The following is a 17,580-nucleotide window of genomic DNA, read 5'->3' on the forward strand; positions in this document are numbered from 1 at the left end:
ACGGAGAGGTAGGAGGGGGGATTAGACAGGGGCTGAGAGGAGCCCTGATTCTGGTTTGAGGTTTGGGTCGCCACCCCAGAGAGCAGGGTTTGGGGTCTCCCTGGGGGTGAGGGGTTTCCAGTCAGCCGAGCAAGGGGACATCCTTACTGCCCAAGGGGTGAGGTCCTGGTCAGAAGTGAAGAGGCACCTGCTGCATCCCAGGCTGGGTCGCCCCTCAGGCAGGCGGATGCCACGCAGGGTGCAGAGCTCGGCGTAGGCCTCCGGCGGCACACAGCATGCGGTTGCCAGGGCCGTACTGGCAGAGGTTAAAGACTCGGGCCTGCATGGAGGACACGGGGTCCTCGTACCAGTGGCACTCAGCGAAGGGCCCGGCACGTTTCGCCGGAACTCTGTAGAGCTGCTCCCCCGCGGGACCTGTCCCGGCAGGGCTCGGAGCACCCCCCATGTCCTGTTGACAGCTGGGGGGTCCCGGGGACTCAGCATGAACACCTCCAAGCCTCACGTCCTGCCCCCTGCCGGACCAGCCCCTGCCAGCCTCTCCCTTCAGGCCCTGACAGCCCCTGGCACAGTTTTATAAAGTTTAAAAAACCCCAACCCATAGTAAAATGATGTTCCTTCTGCCGCTCAGCCCAGAGTAGAGCGTGGGTTCTGGAGTCAGCTCTGCTGGCTTCAAATCCCAGCTCTGCCTTTGGACGGCTCTCTACACCTGTGCCATCCAATACAGCAGTCCCCAGCCGCCTGTGCTACTGAGCACTTGCGATACGACTAGTGTGACTGGAGCGAGAGGTTTAATTTAATTTAAATTCATTCACATTTGATTTTCAGTGGCACATGAGGTTCGTGGCTGCTGCATGGGACATCTCAGGACTAAAGGTTTGGTGACGGGGAGGATTTGCTGTCTCCTTTTGGCAAAGGTGGTCGAGCGGAGTATTTAAGATCAAGGACTCTGGAGCCAGGCTGCCTGGGTTCTAATCCCTGTTCCATAATTTGTTACTGTGAGAACTTGGGCAAATACTTATCTTCTGTGCCTCAGTTTCCCCATCTGTCAATGGGTATAATAGTTCCTGGTAATAAGGGGGACCACATGTTTGCTATTAGCGGCCTCTGTTTCAGCCTGTCTGTCCTTGAGGCACCACCTACTGTTTGCCCCCAGCCCCGCACTTCCCCCAGCCCAGGCCTCCCTGGTCCAGTATGGCCACTCACCCAGGCCAGCTGTCCCAGCTCTGCCAGGTGTTGCCAAAATCAGCATCGCTGGAGCCGGGCACCCTGCTGGAGAGCACCTTGTCATCACCAGGGTCACCGCTGAAGTTGCCACAGAGGCTGCAGAGGCGGCCCTGGTACTCAGGTCCCACCTGCAGGAATAACGTGTTGCAGCCTTTGAACCATAGTTGGAGCTGGGTGCCCGCCACGGGTGGGCCTCGGGGCCCAGCTGCACCGGGAGGCCCACCACCTCGCCATCCACCTGGGCATGGGGGGCGCTCAGGGTCTGACTCCTCATGCCACCTCCTGCCCCTGCCCAATGCCACAGGTATGGGGGAAGGGAGGGAGCATTAAGGGGCATCTCCAACTCCACGTGTCCAAATCTGAGCTCCCATCATACCCCAAGCCCTGCCCCGCACCTTCTGCATCTCAGGCAGGGACAGCTCCATCCTTCAGGATGCAGGGGCCAAAAACCAAAACAACCTGGAACTCGCCCTCTCTCTCACCCCGCATCCGATCCTTTCAAAATATTTCAGAAACCCACTTCTCCCCATCCCCTACTACCCTCTCCCTGATTCCAACCCCTGCCCCTTCACGCCTGGCCTATCCCATTAGCCTCCTCTATGGTCCACCTGCTCCCCAGATGCCCTCAATAGTCTGTTCCCCACATGAAGCCAGAGGGAACCTCACCCGATTTAAAATTATAACCCCCACCCCATACACACACGTACTCCCAATCTTCCTTTGGTGTTTTATTTTTCTAGGACTTATTACCATCTGATATATTATATATTTATGTTTTACTGTCTGTCTCCCACTGTTACAATGTAAAGTCAAGCAGAGGAGGGCCCTGTCTGTTTTGTGCTGTGCTGTGCTCCCAGAGCCTAGAACAGGGTCTGACACAGTCAGTGTACAGTTTTGTTGAATGGATGGATGGAAGGATGGACGGATAGAGGGAGCAATGAACCGAAGTATGGAGGGATGGAGGGATCGATGGTGCGCTATACTGTTAGAGATGGTTTGAAGCAGGGGAATTTCAGTGAAGGGAGGCGTTGATAGAGGGGCAGATCAATTGAGGAGTGGAAGGATGGAAGGGTAGGGGATGGATGGATTGAGGATGGTTGTACGGAAGAATGGTTATAAGGATTGATGGATGGATGACGGCGTGGACTTAAAGGCATGAAGGTGGGATGAGGGATTGGCCTGGACAGGACTGAGTGGGCCTTACCCTTCTGCCCTGTCACCTGAACTTGCTGGCCCCATTCCAGGATCATACGGGTCTTCAGCCCCCAGCTGCTGAGCTCTTCCTCCTTGCGGTACAGGAAGGACACGTGCAGGCTGCAAAAGTTCCTGTTGGAAGCCTCTACGCTGAAGGAGAAGCCCCCGCGGATGGGATCTGGCTCGCAGGAATGGGCCAGGTGGTAGGTGCAGGTGCCTTGGAAGTGGGCCACAGCCCCATCAAAGGTGAAGTAATGAGGGTCTCCGGTGGCCACACAGGTGCCTAGGGGGCTCGGGCAGTCCAGCTGGCCACCCCGCAGACCACAGACCTCCCCAGTAGGGCACGGAGCTGCTGCAGAAATGTCCTGGTCTGTCGCAGCTGCAGCAGCGGGTGCATCAGTTCACCTAGACCTAGGGAGGGAGGCCAGATAAGCATCCCTGCCCAGCCCAGCTGACCCAAACAGGGCATGGTGGAGGCTTGGGGCCGGCAGAAGTTTGGGTCTGGCCCGGCGCCCACAGGTGCGCATCGTCGTGGCAGGCAGAGCCCTCAGCACAGGCAAGGCCGCCGCTGGGCGGGTGCAGCTGGGCAGGGACGCCGAGGTGCCCTGCACGGCAGGGGTCCAGGCAGAGCTGGTAGCGGCTGTGCTTGGGGCCCGTCACAGCTGACAGGGCGGAGAAAACAAGCGCAGCGACTAGAATCTGCACCCTGGTGCCCCGGCTCCCTGCCGCCCCGGCTCCCTGCCTCTGTGCATCACATCCCGGCTCTGTCCCCGACCAGGACATTGTTGCTTACCTCTCTAGGGGGGCTCAGCCTCCCCATCTCTAAAATGGATCCCTAGGACTTCCCTGGCTGCGCCGTGGATAAAACTGTGCTCCCAATGCCAGGGGCCCGGGTTCCATCCCCGGCCAGGGAACTAGATCCCACATGCGTGCCACAACTAAGAGTTTGCATGCCGCAACTAAGGAGCCCACGTGCCACAACTAAGGAGCCAGCGATCTGCAGCTAAGGAGCCCTGGGGCTGCAACTATGGAGCCCGCCTGCTGCAGCTAAGACCTGGAATAACCAAGTAAGTAAATAAATATTTTTAAAAATCAACTATACTCTTTAAAAATAATAATAATAAATTAATTAATTAAATGGACTCTTTAGTACCGGCCTCAGACTTGTTTTGAGGACTAAGCAAGTTAAAATAAACTATGGGTTTGGGACAGCACCTGGCATGTCATGAGCGCATGATAAACGTGACCTATTGTTATTCTAGAAACAGCCCCTAGCCTATCCTTCCCTCTCCAGGAACAATCCCACCCCTCTCTCCCCGACTCCAAAGCCTTGGAGGGCTCCCTAGTGCATGGTACCAGAGAGTCACATCTGGATCTAACATCATGGGGGCAGGGCATGGTTTTAGGGATGTTCTGATCCCCTAATGGTCCCATGAGGACTTTGGGTTGGGCGAGGGAGTGGTGCCCCCCCAGAGAACAAGCCTTGTCCCTGTTGCATCCCTAATGTTCGAACCTCTGATACCCAAGCATTAGGGAGTCAGGAAAAATTGTGGTGCAGGGGAGGAGGGCAGGATATTTTGGGGACAATCAGAAAGATACGAATATGGACTCAGTTTTTCATATCAGGGAATTCTTGTTCATTTTGTTAGGTGTGAGCAAATCAGGCCTTTTTTTTTAAGCCCTATCTGTTAGAGAATCATGCTGATCTATAGGCTTCCATGATGTCTGGCACTTGCTTCACAAGAAGTGAATAATAAGGTGAGGAGTGTGGTGGGTCAAACAAAGTTGGCCACAACTTAGCCATTGTTATGCTGCCTGATGGGTACAAGAACCTCCACGATACTATTCTCTCTACTTTCGTTTGTGTTTGAAATTTTCTATGCTAAAGAATTAAGAAAGAAAGAATTGCAGGATGTTGCTATAATAAAACTTCTTCCATCCCTGGAGAAAGAAAGTCTTGGGTTCCAGTCTAACAATGTCCTTTATCAGCTGTGGACAAGTGACTGTAACTCTGTGAGCCTCAGTTTTTCCAGCTGTAAAATGTGGGTTTAAAAAGTCATTGTCTGTCACTCATGGAGTGTCTCCGAGGAGGGGACAGCAAGAAGTACATGAAGCCCTCAGCCCCGTGCCTGGGACAGTATAGATGCTCAGGAACTATTAGCAGTTTGGGGGATTACTGGCATCTCTGGGAATTAGGAAGGTGGACCTCTCAGGTCAGGCTCTCCGAGGGTAGAAAAGGATCTCTAGTCCACTTGACAGGGAGGCAGGGAATAGCACAAGGAATCACAGAGTCAGCCCAGGGGTGGTATTAAAATATACAGCAGTCAAATAGAATTGCTCCAAACCAATTAGCATGCATCCAGCTGGAACCTGGGAAGAGTCTGGAAGCCCTTGCTATACCAGGCTTTGGAATGTGGGAAGAAGTTGGGGGCCCTCAGGAGTACAGAAGTGTTTCGGTCTGTTAACAGTGGGCGTGGCCATCTAGAGCTTGTGATGAGTTCCTGCCCTACTCAACCATGACTCACCACAGAAGGAAGAATTCCTCCAGGGTCCAATGGTGACATTTGCACCCTAGCAGACTGCGGTGTACTCCTTCAGGGCCCAGCAGAGGATGCGGTCAATGTCCCCAGCAAGACACAGACCGCAGATACCACTGAATATGTATGCATCTGGGTTGGTTTTGCTGGGACAAGAGGCAAAGGGCCCCTGGGGGTCCTGCAGGAGCCAGCACAGCCTCCTGGGTGATGCAAAAGCCCTGAGGTGGGGAGGAGACGGACATGTTGCAGGAACAGCCGAGAAGCCAGTGGGGCTGGAGCCAAGTGAGCTAGAGGGAGAGGGAGTGTAGGAGGTGAAGTGTTGGGGGAGGGGGTGAGCAAGGAGAGGCAGCACGTGAGGGTCTCTTAGAAGGATGTGTGAAGGTTAAATTTCATTCCAAGAGCAATGCAGAACCATGGATGGGGTTTATTTATTTATTTATTATTATTTTTGGGGGGGCTGCATTGGGTCTTCATTGCTGCGCGCGGGCTTTCTCTAGCTGCGGCGAGCGGGGGTTACTGTTCGTTGGGGTGCGCAGGCTTCTCATTGCGGTGGCCCCTCTTGTTGCTGAGCACAGACTCTAGGTGCTCGGGCCTCAGTAGTTGTGGCACACGGGCTCAGTAGTTGTGGCTCACTGGCTTAGTTGCTCCGCAGCATGTGGGATCTTCCCGGACCAGGGATTGAACCCATGTCCCCTGCATTGGCAGGCAGATTCTTAACCACTGTGCCACCAGGGAAGCCCCAGAACCATGGATGGTTTTATCAGAAATCTGATGAGATCAGATTTATATTTTCAAGGCATCATGCCAGGTTGCTGGTGACACAAGGGTGACCAAGACACACCCCATCCCTCAAGACAGACCCCTGTCTTTGGGGGTTTCAAAAATCAGGGGAGAGACAGAGATTGCTGAGGAGGCGTGTGTGTGTGTGTGTGTGTGTGTGTGTGTGTGTGTGTACTGGGGGGAGTGTCTTCTAGTCTCAGAATTTAATAAAGGAAGTCAAGAAAAGAGGAATACTCTGGAGTGGGACAGGGGAGTTTTTCAGCTAAAAGTTCATCTTTTTGGGTGCCCAGAGCCCTGGGGCGGGGGAATTGCCTGCACCCTCCCTGGGCCGTTTCCCTGGGTTCCCAATACTTGTAATGTTCTCCCTCAATCAATGTGGCTCCCTCCCTTCACTCCCGTGGCAGTTCCCCACACGCTGGCCATCCTTGACCCCAATACTTCATACTGCATGCCCTTCCCCAGCATTCCCCAGCCCCACCCTGCCTCATTTTGCTGGCTCCCTCTCTCATCTGTGTATCTATCTGCCCTCTCCTGTCTTCTCCACTGGAATGTCAGCCCCTTTAGGGCAGGGTTTTGTCTGTTTTGCTCACTACTGAGTCCCTAGCCAAAAACACTGCTTGGCACTTAGTAGTTGTTCAATTAACATTAGGTTTGGTTACTGTGAAGTGAGTAATGACTTGAGGGCTTGTCTCTGGCTTTGGGAGGACGTGAGACAGACTGGGACCTAGGACCCTTTGCTGCAGTGCTGCAATGCCTGCACCTGGACACACCTCTGCTTGAGCAATAAAATACAAAGAAATCGTATGGGACTGAAATAACTGCGTGCATGCAGAGTTGGGGCAAATTCTGGACCCAAAAGATACAAGGAGACCAAAAACCCCAACTGCCACTTTTGAAGAGCCTGGAGCAAAAACAGGGTGTCAGGAGCAAAAGCAGGGTACTGTGCATGCCTCCTGCACTCAACACCACCTAAGGGGTGGGCAAAACACCTAAGCCTCCCCTCTGGCCCGACCCCTGGACACATCCCTACCCTCACCCCGTATAAGGAACAAGCTTGCCCCCCTGCTCAGGGAGCGAGAAAGCAAGGGAACCTGTTGTTTGTTCTTGTTCCCGCTGCTGCAGCAGGGGCCCCAATAAAGCATTGCCTGAATTTCTTGTCTGGCCTCTAGTCAATTTCTATTGATTGGGGAAGGCCAAGAACCCTGGTACAGAGGGGCAGCCCAGGGAGGGCAGAACCCCCAGCTTCCCCCCGGCCCCCCACCAGATCCTTCTGCTGGCCTTTGGAACATGCAATGGGCTACTTCCTTTAGACAAAAAGGGGTTTTGTCTGAGGGACACTGAACTCACTCCTGAGAGGTGCATGGGACTGGGGTGGGCGAGGGGAGTCCCTGGGTCCCATGAATTAGCGGGTCTCAGGCCGTCAGGATAAAGCCCTCACTCCGTGTCTGTCATTCAATGCCCTGTGGGCCCAGCCCTGGCCCGTGTGCAGCCTCATCTCTCTCCAGGGTTGACCGAGGTCATTCAGACCTCAGTTCAGAGGTCCCCTCCTCTGGAAACTTCCCCTTACCCCCCAGGCTGGCCTGGACCCCTCCCAAGGGCTCCCACAGAACCAGAATGTCCCTCATTGAGCCCCAGTGACTCTGCCTGCGCTTCCCCCCATCACAGCCCCGACCGCCCTGGGTTGTTGCTGTCTGAGCACAGCTGTCTACGCCAGTGGAGTGGGGGCTCCACTGGACAGAGCCAGAGACATTGTCAGTCACTGCTGTGTCCCCAGCATCGCCCAGGCAAGGTCTGGTCCAGAGTGCCTCCAACCCACTCTCTAGCTGTGTGGCCTTGGGCCAGACCCCTCACATCTGTGCCTCAGTGTCTCATCTGTGAAAGGAGTAAGAAGGTGGCTCAGGCCACCCCTCAGCTGCCTGCTGAACTGGGGAGGGTCTGGGCAAGGCTGACTCTTACTCCCCCCCAGGACGGGGTGTTCAGGCTCTGGAACAACATCTGTCACCAACAGGGCCCCGGGGTGCAGAGCCCTGAGGGCAGAGTGACATCAGTGCAGCGTCTTTCCCTAAGGTGAAGAGTATAAATCAATCGAATAATGACAGCTAATACTTGACAGCATTCGCTGTATTGCCAGGAACTATTAATCTGTTGGATTCTCACAACAACCCCACAAGCAAGGTACTACTGGCATCATTTGTTTTTGTTAAAGGGGAAACTGAAGCACAGAGAGAGGTTAAGTGACTTTCCCAAGAGCACCCAGCTAGGAAGCGGTGCTGATCGAATTCTAACCAGGGCCGGCTGACTTTGGGATCTGTGTTCTCAACCTAAAGGCTGTACAGGTATATTGGGCAATCCCTGCTTTTAAAAAATAAAATAGAAAAAAAGGGAATGGAAAGTATTTGAGGACTTCCCTGGTGGCGCAGTGGTTAAGAATCCGCCTGCCAGTGCAGGGACACGGGTGCGATCCCTGGTCCAGGAAGATCCCACATGCCATGGAGCAAGTAAGCCCGTGCGCCACAACTACTGAGCCAGCGCTCTAGAGCCTGAGAGCCACAGATACTGAGCCCATGCGCCTAGAGCCCGTGCTCCGCAACAAGAGAAGCCACCGCAATGAGAAGCCCATGCACCGCAATGAAGAGTAGCCCCACTTGCCGCAACTAGAGAAAGCCCACGCGTAAAAATGAAGACCCAACGCAGCCAAAAATAAATAAATGAATAAATAAATTCATTAAAAAAAAAGAAAGAAAGTATTTGAGTGTCAACTATTTGGTGACACTTTCTATTATGTGTATGTACATATTGGTGTGACCAAATATTGGCCTAATCTTTGGATCTTGTGAACCTGTTACATCACATGGCAAAAGGAACTTTGCAGATATGATTAAGTTATGGACCTTGAGATGAGGGAGGTTATCCTGGATTATTCAGATGGGCCCAATGTAATCACATGAGTTCTTGACAGTGGAAGATGGAGGCAGAAGTGTTAGAAAGAGGCAGGAGAGATTTGAAGCATGAGAGGGACTGGGCCTGCTGTTAGTGGCTTTGAAGACAGAGGAAGGGGCCACAAGCCAAGGGATGTGGGAGGCCTCTAGAAGCTGAGAACAGACCTCAGCTTACAGCCAGCACAGAAATGGAAACCTCAGTCCTACAACCACCAGGAATTAAATTCAGCAATAATATGAATGAGCGAGAAAATGACTCCCCTAGAGCCTCCAGAAAGGCCCACAGCCCTGCAGACACCTTGATTTTAGCCTGATGAGAACTGTGTCAGATTTATGACCTATGGAATTGTACTGTGATAACTTTTTGTTGTTTTAAGCTGCAGAGTTTGTGGAAATTTGCTACAGCAGCAATAGGAAACGAACACAATTGGGTCCCCAAACTAATTGTATTTTGTACTGTGAGTCTTCATCAAAAATATTTGAAAGTGGGCTTCCCTGGTGGTGCAGTGGTTGAGAGTCCGCCTGCCGATGCAGGGGACACGGGTTCGTGCCCCGGTCCGGGAGGATCCCACATGCCGCGGAGCGGCTGGGCCCGTGAGCCATGGCCGCTGGGCCTGCGCGTCCGGAGCTTGTGCTCCGCAACGGGAGAGGCCACGACAGTGAGAGGCCCAAGTACAGCAAAAAAAAAAAAAAAAAAAAAAAATATTTGAAAGACTCCTTAATGATCCTGACAAAGGTGGCTCAGCAGCAAGGCAAGGATGGGGAGAAGAGTGTATGTTTGTCCTTGGGGCACCAGCCAGCACCCACTGTCCACTGCTAACATCACCCCAGCTTCTGCCCAGGCAACCTCCCCAGGGGCCGAGCCTGGAGTCAGGCAGAAGCCAATTGGGGAATCATCCCACCCCACATCCCTGAGCCTGGCCAGTGATTGGTTCAAGAAGGAGCCAGTCACAACCACTGAGACACAGCGAAATTATGCTGGGACTTCCCACCTGAGGCCTTCTCTTTCCTGCTGGGCTGAAACCTGAGTGCCTGCAGGTCTGGAGCTACTCTTCTCTGGGTGAGCCTGTCCGGACAAGGGCCAACGTGGCAGGAAGCAGGAAACCAGGGCTGATGACACTGTTTGAACTCCAGACTGAGCCAGGCCTGAAGTTGCTACTCTTAGATCATCAATTACAATCGGCCAACAAAATGAGCTGATTGGTTTTCTGTAGCTAGCAAGCAGAAGACTCCCGGCTGGCATGGAGAGGAAGGCAGTACCCATGCCCTGAAATCCAGTACAGTGGTCACTCACCACAGACTACCAGGTGTCTCCAGGGCTGCATGGGGACGCCATGCTGCTGGTACCGCTGGGCATAACTCCCCAGCATGGTACACAAGATCTCCCTCAAACCCCCGGTGGCACAGAGGTCGTGGACATGGTTCTCCATGGAGACTTGGGCCTTGGCTGGCTCGTCGCAGGCCTGGAAGGGCCCGTTGTGGCCCTCAGCAGCCCACAGAAGGCCAGGGACTGGTACTGGCCCTCCCTGTCGTGCGGGCACAGAGGGGCACGGAGCAGCCGGCTGCGGAGCCCCGGTCCTTCCAGCTGAGTGCAAAAAGACCTCTGTGTCGGGCAGCAGGGAGTCATCTTGGGGGTCCCCATTGAAGTCCTCACCCAGAGGGCACCAGCATAGGTCTTGGGCGCCATGACACATAGGTGGTTGCACCAGTCATAGGCGACTAGGAGGCCAGTCTCGGTCTGCAGCACCGCCCCAGAACCACTGAAGTACACATGCACAGGGTCTCCAGCCAGGGGCAAGGGCAGGTGGGCCTGGGTCCCATTAACCTGGAAACACAGATGGGGCCGTGTCCATATCAGACACCCCCGGGTGGGCCCTGACTCCCTCAGGACCCTTGGGATGGGCTCCCCAGGGGGGTTGCTGCCCCCCATGGACTTCTGGCCCTAGACCCTGCCCCAGCTTACTTGGACCCTCCCGGGAGTCTGAGCCTCCGTCATCACCTTCACCCTGTGGGCGTCCACCTCGATCCGCCGTGCCCCTGTCATGCTGGCTGCGGGGCTTAGGTAGTCATTGTCGACCCATGCTGTGAACGCCGGTGCCCCCGGCCAACTGGACAGGTACAGCTCAGCACATAGTGGCAGACCCCCTGGGCTGCGAAGGTGACCCCATCAAAGGTGCGGTAATGGGGGTCACCTGACACCCAGATGCTGCCTCTCGGGACTCCACAGCGCCAGTCCCCAGCACGCAGGAGACATGCGGCCCCATCTCCGCAAGCCTGGGGGCTACAGCGAGGGGGCCCCCCAGGCTTTTACCCTTGCACGGCTCACGGCAGTGGGGGCTCAGCTCTCGAGCCCCCAGGGACAGGATATGGCCTGCCAGGGCAGCCACAAGGGGCCAGGTGCACGCCAGCCCCACCCGTGAACACATAGCCCTCGCGGCACGGGCTGTGGCAGGTCAGAGGCACCTCCTCGTGTGGGCAGCTGGCCCCGCAGATATCGGCGCATGTCTCCCAGTGGCTGCTTTCAGGGCAGAATTGTTCTGGAGCAAGCAGAGAGAGAGAACGAAAGAGATGAGTATCAAGCTTTGAGTTCAAGACAATCTCAGACACACACACACACACACACACTCACACACACACACACGGTAGGGCTGTATCCTCTCAGACCCCAGAACAGGGCCAGATGTTTTTGTGCAGTTCACAGCCTGTGCAACTGTACACAATGTTCTTGGGCCCAGCTCCCACCCTTCTCTTTACTATCTCTCTCCAGCTCACCACAGAAGTCAGGACCACGCCAGGTCCCCACGGGGATGTCAATAGTTTGACAGGCCCGGGTGACAGCAGCCAGTGCCTGACAGAAGACAGCCAGGCTCCTGTTGTCTGAACATAGCTCCTCCACACAGCTGTCCATGAATGGGCCTACAGGGAGGGTAAAGGCACAGGCTGCAAAGGGGCCCGTCAGCTCTGAGAGCTGCCCACAGGCCTTGGGACCTGCATACCTGGCCCTCAGGTGGGCTGGGCAGCTGGGCCATTCTGAGCTGCAGGACCCCGCCTCCTGCCAGCTGGCCTGGAATGACCCAGGCTCCAACTGGGGTGTTCCCAGAGGGGTCAGGGCCTCAGCTTCTGGCTCCACAAGCTCCAGATGCTCACGCTGGATCCACAGTTCAAGGCCGGTGTCCATGGCCAGGCGGGTGGCTGAGTCCCGTGCATGGACAGCAAGCCCAGCCTCGGGGATGTAGAGGGGCAGAGGAAGCAAACGCCCATTCACCTGTGGGGAAAGGATACAGCACTGGGCTCAGGGGCCTTGGCGCTGTTAGACTATGGGGGAGGCTCTCGGTGGGAGACATTTGAGATAGAAATGCTTGTGTCAGGTGAGGTTCAGGTTATGGTGACACTCCTGAAGGGGGAAGGGGATGTAGATGGGGGTATTTACAGCAGAAAATGTGGAAGAGATGCCCAAGGGAGTGGGTGAAGATGGGGGTGAGAACACGGTGGGCTGAGCCCGGGGGCACTCAGCGTTTAGGGTGACAGCTGATGAGGTGGCCCAGCTGGAGAGATGGGAGGAAAACTAGAAGCCTGGGGTCTTAGAAGCGGGGAAAAAAGTGCTTCAGGGAGGAGAGAGGTATCGGGTGGTGTCTGAAGCCGCTGATGGTCAAGCAGGACATGGACGGAGGATTGACTGCTCGACGGGAGGCGGGGGGCCGTGCTCATCAAGGGTGGTTTGGGAGAGGGAGTTCCCTGGTGGTCCAGTGGTTAGGACTCAGTGCTTCCACTGCAGGGGCCTGGGTTCGATCCCTGGTCAGGGAACTAGGATCCCGCAAGCCTCTCTACAAGGCCAGAAAATAGATAGGTGGAGAGATAGATAGATAGATTGATAGATAGACAGATTTTTAAAAAAGAGTGGTTTGGAGGCTTCCCTGGTGGCGCAGTGGTTAAGAATCTGCCTGCCAATGCAGGGGACACCGGTTCGAGCCCAGGTCCGGGAAGATCCCACATGCCATGGAGCAACTAAACCCGTGCACAGCAACTACTGAGCCTGCGCTCTAGGGCCCTCACGCCACAACTACTGAAGCCCCCTCGCCTACAGCCTGTGCTCCGCAACAAGAGAAGCCACGGCAATGAGAAGCCTGTGCACCGCAACGAAGAGTGGCCCCCGCTCGCCTCAACCAGAGAAAAGCCCGTGAGCAGCAACGAAGACCCAATGCAGCCAAAAATAAAATAATTTTTAATTAATTAATTAATCAAAAAAAAAGAGAAAGAGTGGTTTGGGAGGCATGAAGTTGAAGGGGGACAAAAGCCTGACCAGAGAAGGTTCAAGAGAATGGAAAGACAGGGCCTGGAGGCAGCGAGCACAGACAACTCTGGTGGGCCTTTGCTATAAAGGGTGTCTAAGAAAGGGGGCAAGAGCTGGCGGGGAGGAGGGACCGAGGGAGGTTTCCTAAGATGCGACACATCGAAGCCTGTTGGAATGTGGTGAGGAGCCCGTAAAAAGAGGCAAACTGATATGGTGGGATTAAATCAGTGGGGCCAAGCGTCAGAGTCCCCAAGGGGCTGGTTAAAACAGACTGCTGGGCCCACCCAGAGTGGTGGTCTAGGGTGTGACCCAAGAATTTCCACTTCAAACAAGTTTCCAGGTGACGCTGATGCTGCCGGTCTAGGCCCCCTTTGAGAACCACGGATGCAGAAGAGAGAGAGAAGGAGGCCTCTCCGGGTGAGATTCGGGAACAGTCACGGAGTGGGGCTTAGCCAGGAGCACAGGCCGTCTTCCATCACCGCAGCCTGGAAGGCAGAGGGGCTCGGGCAGAGGGGCTCACAGAGGGTTTCTGCCCAGGTTTCCCAGTGAAATAGGAAGCGAGATCATCGCAGCTGAGAGTGAGGTGATTTGGTCTGAGGGGAGAGGGGGCCAGTGAAGGTACTGGGGGCCTGGTGAAATGGCTCTTCAAGTTCATGATTCCAGGAAAGGAGGTGGCCCAGAGGTGTTCAGCTGCCTAGGGGTGACTGCAAGAGGAGAGGGGAGCCTTCTGACGCGGGGTTTGCTTGGTGTGTGGGAGGGAGGGCACAGGAGGGAACGTGAAATCTGAGGAGGAAAGGGATGAGAGGGAAGCAGCAGGGTCAGTGGGTTAGTAGGTTGGATGGCCAGTGAGGTCAGCCAGTGGCTAGAGTCCGGGAACCAGGGCATGGGAGCCAGAGTCTGGGTTGTGTAACAAAGAAAGGGGGTGGAGGGGTGTCAGCCTCCCTCCCGCTTTCCCTCGGTCTCTATTTCCTATTTCTCCTTTTCTGCCTCCACCCTCCCACTCCCCGCCCGCCCCCCATCTATCCTGTTCTTCCTCTTTTGCTCTGTCTCTCTCCAACTGATGGTCTCACTCCCCTTGCTATCTCTCTGTCTTTCCTTCTCCATCTCTCTCCCAGTCTGTGTCTTTCCCTCTCTGTCACCCATTTTCTCTCCCTCCCTGCAGTTTCCCCTCTGTCTCTCCATTTCTCCCATCTCCCTCCTGTTTTTATCTCTCGCTCTTTTCCTCTGTCTCTGACTCTCTCCCTCATGGTGTCTCCCACTTGCCCAAGAAGCAGACCCTTCCTCCCTGGGCCTGGGCCGGAGAACCCCAGCCTGGGTCCTTCTCTCCCATCCCCTTCCTCACCTGGGGGCCAAGGGTCCCCCAAAAGAGAACTTGGTCCCAGGTGGCCACGAGAAGGGCGCGTGGGGTGGGAGGGCTGCGGGGGAGGCATAGGCCAGGTCTTGGGCCGCCCGCTGCAGTAGTTCAGGCCGGTGGCTCTGCCTGTACCACACGTGGCCCCTGCTCGATGTGGACCCACCCACCCAGAACGGGGCTGCAAAGGCCTGGCCCATCTCCAGGGGAAATGCCTCAGGCGTGAACAGGGCCACAGGCTCCCTGAAGGACACCAGCCCACTGGTGCAGACCTGGGGGAAGTGGGGAAGGAAGAGACAGGCAGAAGGGTGTCATCAGGTCAGGGATCAGACGGGGGACAGGACCCAGGACCCAGAAGGAGCAAGGAGCAGATACAGACAGGATGAGGCAGGGGTGGGGTCAGCGTGAAGATGGGGCCCAGGGACCTCTGATCAGGGTCAGGGCACTCACACAGGCCATCCTGTGTGTGAACTCAGAGTGTAAAGGGCTCCTGCCGCTGCAGCTCCTCCAAGAAGCCATCATCCTCAGCAGGAAGGGCTTCGTCCCCGTGCTCCAGCCCGTAGGGGTACAGGAGAGAGGCTGGGGACACCAAGACCTGAGGCTCCCCCAGGCCCACCAGGGCGGGGCCATGTCCCTCCAGCACCGCGCAGCCCCCCGGACTGGGCCATGTCCCTTCAGTCTCCAAGGTCAGGGTCAGGTCCCCACAGGTCTCCAGGCAGGGCCATGTCCTCTCAGACCCCTAGGACCCTCCCTACCTGGCCCCCAGTCCTGTCCCCTCACCAAGCTGGGAAGCATGTCCAGCCTCACCTCTGAGCTCCTCGCTCCAGGTCACTTGGCTCTGCAGGACTAAGGGGACGGGGTGTCTGCTAAGGGCCGGGGTCCACCCAACACAGCTGACCCTTTTCCAGAGCCCCCAATCCCACTGACCCACCAGCAGCCCCAAGGTAGCCCCATGGATTGGCTGGCCGCTCTGGCTTATGCCTGGAGCGGAGGTGGGGGCCAGGTAGGGACCTGTAACTCAGCTCCACCAACCCATTGTTCATGGATCCAGGGGGCCTGGGAAGCACCCAGGGATGCTGGGTCTCATCCGGTCTGGCTGAGGCTGGGCCAGGCCTGCAGGTGGGGGTGGGGCAAGGAAGGAGAGAGGAGGTGGCCCCAGGGCTTTCCCAGGGGGCAGGGTTGTGTCACAGGCATCCAGGCCCTGGAGGAGCTCCCCACCCCATCAGCAGGCCAGAGCCCGGGTCAAGCAAGCCGCAGGTGAGCACACTGGAGCTCTGCTGAGGCTGGAGGGCTGACGGTGCAGAGCGCCGCTCCTTCCGGGGCCCTGCCAGTTCTCTCCCCAGCAGGTTAAAGATGAACTCAGAGCCTCCCCGATCCTAAGGGAGCATGTGCAGGGGGCGTGGTTGAGATGTGCACCTGGGGAGATGAAGGGGCCCAGGGGGACATCTGCAGAGAATAATGGGAGAGTCTGTGGTAGAAACTCATAGTTAGGCATTTGGGAACATGACTGGGGGATGGACCGTCAGAAGGAGAGATCCACCTGGAAAGACGTACGAAGGGCAGGCGACAGGGGGCTCAGACTGTGCACGTGTGGAGATCGCTGGGGGCTGTCCTGACAGAGGAGGCTCAGAATTAGAAAGTGGGGACTCCATCTTCAAAGTGGGAATCCCCAAGCCACTGCTCTGGCTCCCCAAACCCAAGCTAGTCCTTCACATGGTCAAACCCAGTGGGACAGAGGCCCTGCTTTGCAGGCTCCCTCCCACCCAGCATGAAGGAGTGGCCCCGTCACCTTCTCCCCACTCTGAGCAATCTTTGGTCAAGGCCTCCCACCTTCATCCCCAGAAGACCCCCAGCATCTGGAAACAACAGGTTTCCCTGGGGGCCCAGGGAAATCCTGGGGGGCAGTGTCCAAGCCCGGTCACCCGAGAGGGTGGTCACTCGAGGGGGAGTGGGAGGCTCAGTACCGTCTCCTGAGATGCCCTGGTCACGGTCCCAGTGTTAGCTTTCCCCCCTCACATGCGCCACCTTGAGCAGATTCACAGCCCTCCTGGCTTGTTGCTATTTTATACCACAAAGTTTGGGACGGTTTGCTATGCAGCAGTAGAACTGGGACAGCTGCTCACAAAATAACTGCAGGATTTAAATAGTATTACTTTTTCTGCAGAAACTAAAATCCATTCTCCACTTACAGCACTATTTGAACATTCAGAATAATTATTTCTGAATACAGATGTCGTGGCCATCACCATCATTGTTAATTATGGCGGTAATTTACTTGCAGAATAACCATGGTGGAAAAATAACTACATTTCTCCTTCAACTTGACGGGGAGAATGCCAACTTATAAACCACACATGGAGCTTTCCATTCCAAGTTACATCCAGCAGGCTTTCTATATTTGAAAGTGAATATTCAGATATAAACACTCACCATGAACGCAAAGCCTTGCTTGTATCCCTGAGGTGGTTACATAAATTAGATCAGATGGGCCAAATACTTCTGGGTCGGAGATACACAGCAATGACATGGAAGAGAGAGATTTGATATTTGATCTTTCTGAAGATCAAGGTCCTAGCAGAGCTTCAAAGCAATCCTGTGATTGTTATTATTATTTTTCTAATATCTGCGTGGCTCCTTGGGGTGGGTGACAAGGTTAGTGGCAGCAGGAAGAGAAACAGGCTCACCGACCCCTGGCCAACAAAGGAGACTGACTGATGAGTGGCTGTTGAGTGGATCGCAATCTCCCAACCCCCTCCCCCCTCCAAGAGCAATGATGTGCGCAGAGCCCAGAGTGGTCCCCTGGTCGACATCTTCCCAGTGGACAACCCGTTGGTTTTTAATGTCCAAACTTCCACCATGTCTCCTAGAATCAGGCTGCAGCCCCTCAGGTCTCCCAGGGCGGGGCCATGCCCTCTTCAGTCCCACCCAGAGCAAGGTCATGTCTGCTCAGACTGGCCCCCTCCCTGCCAGGGTGAGCTGTGTCCCCTCGGAACCCCCAGGACATGGTCATATCTGCTCAGAATCCCCCAGGTGGACCATGTTCTTTCAGAGTCCCCAAACTTCGTAAAACACACATACAGTACATTTTTCAGCTAACAACAACAAAGGAAAATGTACTGCCCCATCCCCGTAACTCAATACGTTTCTAACAAAGCAATGTGTGGGTCAAGTCTCGAATTATATCTCCGATATGATGGGTAGAACGGTGCAGCAGCATGCAGACGTTTGGAAAAGCGCATGGAGATGTGGGGCTGGGGCGTTCCT

The sequence above is a fragment of the Grampus griseus genome, assembly GCF_964374135.1.
Source record: "Grampus griseus genome assembly, chromosome: 19".
Classification (NCBI taxonomy): domain Eukaryota; kingdom Metazoa; phylum Chordata; class Mammalia; order Artiodactyla; family Delphinidae; genus Grampus; species Grampus griseus.